Raw genomic sequence first — 5,926 nt, 5'->3', positions numbered from 1 at the left:
TATGACTAGCTCATCTTTCCATCATTTTTTTTTTTTTTTTTTTGCCGTAAAAGCTGGGATGACAGAAGATGATGAGGCATATTGGTGCCAGGAGGTTGATGTCCCTTTTGTTGAGTTCACTAAAGATAGGGAAACTGCAATCTCCATAACTTGCCCGAGAAATGCAGTTTCCTACCACAAATCTGTTCCGACATCGAAAATCTAAACATCGAAAGCAAGCGATTCCAATGTAACTCTCGAGTCTTCAGTATAAGGATGTTAGGCTGCTAGTCGCTATCTAAGAAGTAAACGTCTCTATCCCTCAAGACTCGAGCTCGACGAGGGAAACTCTGATTCAGTTAACAAAGTTTCTGCCTTGCTGGCCGATCTTTCGAATTCGTTCTTCTCCTCATTTTGATCATCTAAGACTCATGTTGACATTGATGTTATTCGATGCGATGCCTAGTGTTTGCATTATAAGGTCTTATCGACTGGGAACAATACAGGTTTCCGATGTTACATACATCATCTCAGAACGGTAGTTTCAATAGAGTCGGACAGTGGAATAAACTTCGGTTGTGATTAAAAGCACTTGGCTGCTATTTTGGGATCGTGAGTCAGCAGAGCATCACGCAATGAGGATTACCAATTGCTATATACCTGCACTCGATTTTGTACTCATACAAGCAGTAAACTCGCAATTGTGAACAAAAACCAAAAACTAGGACGATGAAGATTGCTGCGTCGATCTAATTTCTCTCTTTAGTTTATTTGATATCACGTGTCTGTAATTTGCTTTAATATAAACACAATGGGTATCATGGCTTCCTTATTTGTGTGAGGGCAATCTGTTTTTATTGACTACCGGCATGCTTGTCTTTCCCTCCTCATCCTCAGGTGCTAAACAAGAAAATTGCCAAGGCCAAAGCCGAGAACAAAGCCATGTAAGTCCTGCTGAAATTCCTCATGCTGCTGCTTTTTGGGAAGCCATGGACGACGATATCTGCAAAATTCAAATTGTGAATCGTCGGTCTCTTGGTCTGAATTATCCGCAGAAATTCGATGCGTTTGTTTCGCCTCTTCATGAAAATCTTACCTGATTTTGTGGAACAGCCCTGGTTGATGGAGTCATTGATTTGCTTGATGGTGGCGTTGTTGCTGAACCAGAAGTCCCTCTTAACCGAATGGATGCAGTTGAGCACGTCGATGGTCCACGGCTTGCATCCATTGCAATAGTCCGTCAGTTCGCTCCCAGTCACTTGGATATTTCCCGTCATATCCAGATTCTTGCCCACACATTTGCTCGATGTCTGTTCACATCAATCCACAACTTCGCATCACGCACATCAAATCAACAAAAACACATCAAGAGGGTAATCGCAATTTGACATGGAATAGAAAACAGAGAGTACATTTTGCAAGCATTCGTACGCGCTCCTCCACTGCCAGAACGGACTCAAATTGACGTTCTGTAGGGGCTCTGAAACCACCAAAAAAAGCAGAACACAAGACAGGATTTTAGAATATCACCCGGGGCAGTCCTAAATGTTTTTCATGTTAGTTTTTAGAAGAAAGGTGAACGAAGCACAACTTTCAGTCTTGGCGCAGGAAAGTGCGAGAAGGATGCAGAAGGAAAGCCAAAGTAACCCCGCTCTGCTACCGAATTTCCCTGAAAACTCCATCCCTAATGCAACCAATCCGTGTCTTCAGTATCGATCACAAAGCTGAAGAGAGCCAAACTTGAATAGTCAAGATACTGGAAAACAATAAGCCAAAGGATGGTTGCCTGAGCCAAATTCAAGTTGTCGATGTACCATTTAAACACCGAGAACAATGAGCCAGAAGACGGTTGCCGCCAAAAACACAGCACATAGCAGCAATCAAACGTCCCTGACAAGATATACTCCGAATATTTGATAAATTATAACGACAAGAACAAGAACTATGCTTGGTAAGCCCGACGAAAACCTTATTCATTTTTATAACAGGCAGAAGCAGAAGGTACGCGTTCATGGGCTAATGTAAATCAAGACAGAAGGAACAACTTCTTGGATGTATCCTTGCAAAGCGGAGGTCCCTAGGATTAAAGAGAGCATCTACAGTGGATTATTATATTGGGATCGTGGAGATTTGCTAGTACGTATCGCTTCAGCACTAAAGAGGCAAACGAACAAGCAAGTTCTACCCGCCAAAGATGTGTCTTATCTTTTTCTAGGAAATATCTAGGGAAGTAAACACGTTCCTATTTTTAATGCTGCTTCCTTTTTTAACTTCTTATGGCCAAAAGAAAGGGAAAAGATGACCAACTTCTTCTCGGTGCGTAGTCGTTTCATCTTTGGGCCACTCCAACATGGGAAAACTATTTTGTACAAGCCCATTCTGAATGATGGGTGGGGGGCTCTTTGGACCCATGAGCCGCCAACCTAGATCTTGTCTGTCCTTTTGATTCGTCCTTCTTGTAATTTTTTCTGATAGCTCAGGAACAAACTCAATTTCTAATAGCTATAACCAAAAAGGGCAGGCCGAAAGCAAAAAGAAAACAGAAGGGGCAAGGGAGAGACGAGTCAGAGGATCATCCTGACAATTTTCTTTGAGCTTTACTACGAGAAGTTTGAAATCCCAGCTGTGGTACGTTCGGATTTAATTTTATAGAGATGTCATCGCTCGACACCATTCAAGAGCCATCGGTCCAAGGTAGATGAGCTTCATCACATAACACTACCACAACCAGCAAGCATGCGAATGGCATGGTCTATGTTACTTCTATAGCCGAAAAGATGGAGCAAACACCGACGATAAAGCTTCTTGGTGATGGAGAATGGAGATGCGTCTTTCATTTCTCGGTAATATGGTCTATAAATGACGTTTTTTGTCCAAGCACTGTAGGGCAATGGATAAAATGAATGGTTATAGCTGACACAAGATTAGTTCATCAGGAAAGTTACAGGTGCGATCCATTTTTCAATATGAAAAAGATGTTGACCATGAATGGACATCGCGTGTTGGACCAAATGGTTTCTCGTTCTCCAGAAAGCCGACTCCCTTCTTCATTTTTTTAAGGTCCGTTCGCATAAAGATGAACGCCACTCGCAGCCATGTTTATCCAATACTCTTTCGCCTCTAGGTCGCACGACCGGTTCAAGCACGAGGGTCGACTTTTTTCAATGGTGACCCCGGATCGATGAGAAAGTAAACGGAACAGGTACGGACGCATCCGATCAAATTAGAATTAATCAATACGCAGCCTCGCTGTTCTGCAATTATTTTATTTAAGCTGGTCGTGGCCAAATTGTCAAATATAAGCTACTCAAAAAATGTATCGGCATTGGCAACTCTGTTCATCCACTTTTTTTCTTCCAAACAAGCTGGCACTCGCGGTGTTCCAGAAGTTATGTTTTTCCACACCTAAAAGTGGGGAAAACCAAGAATTTATATTATATGGTTTTGACTTATTCCAAGAAAATGAACTTGAATTTAGGGAAATTATGTTTTAGATTTAGAATCTATGGACACTTTCTAATCCTCACTTTGTCTGTTATTCGGATGCTAGCCATAGATGTTATTGGACTTCTTTTTCATCAAAAGGAGATGGTGTAAGGCTTGCTCTACATTTTAGAGATATAAACAACCATTTGCGAAAGTGAAGCCTGCTTGAACCATGCGCAAGCCGGCATGAATATACTCTTAATAGGAATTTTATTGGCGAGCGGTCAATAGGACATAATCGAGATCCGTTAAATCCCGTGTTTGAATCACAAACTCTTCCATTTGTAGAATAATATTAGGACCACATGCTTTTGCTGATGCATATGTATGGGGGAATAATTAATTTGATCATATCTTTAGGATTCATTGGATCCAAGATTTGAATCCTATGTTATTTTATTCACCTCCTTATTTATCCTGGTACATTGGGAATAACAAAGATACGAGCTCGCAATGTTTCAAAGATCTCCTGCTTTTTATATGTGATAATTTCTTACCTCTTCATTTACCCTTGGATAAATTAGCTCAAGCACAGAAAGAAATTCGATAATTCATAATGTGACTATTCGGTCTAACGAGGATGGGGAATGAACTCTGAAATAACAAAAGTCCAATAACGAAATAATTTCTCTCGCAATCACTGGACGAAAATCTTCAATACCTAACAAATTGTGGAAATGGCCGTTGGAGAAACTATTATTCTATATCATCAAGAAGACATTTCGTGTACACAAGTAGCTCTTATTGTTCATTTGCTTTGCGGAAAATGAATGATTTTAAAAATATTTTTCTAAATATGGTTTATGGAAATAATTAGTCAATGAAAAATGTTTTACTATTGACAACAATATATGTCTAAATATTTCTGTAGAAGATGAAAATGTTTTTCATTCATTCATTTTTATCAGCGATACAAATAGTCGATTTTAAGAAAATATTTTTAAAATTATTTATTTTTTGCGAGAGAATCGGAGCTTAAATACTAATAAACAATTATCCATGATCTCTGGTCACATTTTATATAAAATTACTCTTTACTCTTTTCTAGTGTGCATTAACGTCTAGGTTTAAGCCAATTGGACTAGCGAAACTTGCCCCATCATTGATGTCTCTCCTCTAATTAATGCACTATTTGCTCATTCTAATCGTGCATACCAGTTTAACACTTATTGTTTCCCATTTAAATTGCAAGTGTACTTTGCAACGTTAAAGTTTTTTTTTGTTAGTCCTATTCTATTCCTACTCAAAAACGAAAGATTTGGGAGTCGAAAAATTTATGCGTTCTCACCCCATTCCTCCCGAGAATGTGAGGATTTAAACCCCTGCAAAAACGAAAGATTTGCATAAATTTTCCTATGGAACCTCCAAATCAGATCTACTATTTCCCACCGATCGCTGAAGGTTGCTTTATTTACGTATTCTATGTGTTATGGTCCTGACGAAGTCACGGTTTTTCACTTTAATATTGCTTAATCAAAGCATGCTATTTACATGGAAAAATTAGAATAAGCCATTAATCCGTTGGTAAAAATCAGATCCGGTGAAGTTAGCAAGTGCATCAAAGATACTTATTTATTAAAATACTTTTGCAGTTTCTAGATATCCATTCTTTGAGAATTCATACTAAATATGCAAAACACATGTTTCTAGGGCAATCACTAACATGAGATTATGATAACGAGTGCTCGGGTTTTTGGTCAATTGAGATCGATCCCAAATTCTGGAAATAGATGGCAGCAAATCCGGTATGATATCCATCCATGGGAACTCAAACCCAGATTATTGTAATTTTTCTAATAGCCTGAAAAAAAACACTCAACATCTAGCTAAACCGGAAAGGGCAGGGAGAGACCGACTTCGTCACCAGAAAACGCAGTGAGATAGAGGTTGAGAAGCCATTCATCCAGGCGAGATGCACATGGTACTACCGCAAGCAGATTCCAATTCATGGCCTCCTGTCCTCTGGGATCGCCTGGTGTTATTACATACATGCTTTACTTTCAAATGCGACAACGTTATTGATGATGTACAGATATCACGTGTTGGAACAGTAGCTTTCCATTCGTCAGAAGGTGGGACTCCCATCTGTACTCGTCTGAGTTTCCGAAAGGAAAGGGTTTTTTTTTCTTTTTCTCCCTGCAAGCTACAGTCAAAGACGATTATTCACGTGTAGATAGTAAAAACGTCGAAGACTTCCTTCTTTCTACGTCTGCTTTCATGATGACGAACGAAACTGGCAGTTGTGATTATCCAGACTCTTTCGTCTCTAGATCTCAAGACCGGTTCAAGCTCGAGAGTTAACATCAATAGACGTTTATGTCCGACGTGATCCCTGATCGATGCGAAAGTAAACGGAACAGGTACAGAGATGATCCGATCAATTGGGACTTAATCAATGCGTAACTTCGCTGTTCTGCAATTATTTTATTTAAGCTGGTCGTGGCCAAATTGTCTAAAAATA

At 39.6% G+C, this 5,926-nt stretch overlaps 1 long non-coding RNA gene across 1 annotated transcript; it reads right to left on the bottom strand.

The window, feature by feature from the left end:
- Nucleotides 1–719: 719 nt before the first annotated feature.
- On the bottom strand, nt 720–1,835 carry LOC104423811. Its single transcript, XR_005546909.1, has 3 exons — nt 1,392–1,835; nt 1,076–1,289; nt 720–982 (listed from the first exon to the last, which is right to left on the bottom strand). It is a non-coding gene; the product is annotated as an uncharacterized LOC104423811 (long non-coding RNA).
- Nucleotides 1,836–5,926: the final 4,091 nt, after the last annotated feature.

Source organism: Eucalyptus grandis, chromosome 10 (assembly GCF_016545825.1).
Source record: "Eucalyptus grandis isolate ANBG69807.140 chromosome 10, ASM1654582v1, whole genome shotgun sequence".
Lineage (NCBI taxonomy): Eukaryota > Viridiplantae > Streptophyta > Magnoliopsida > Myrtales > Myrtaceae > Eucalyptus > Eucalyptus grandis.
Note: the sequence above shows the minus strand (reverse complement) of the source record. Positions and strands in the feature narration are given on the sequence as shown.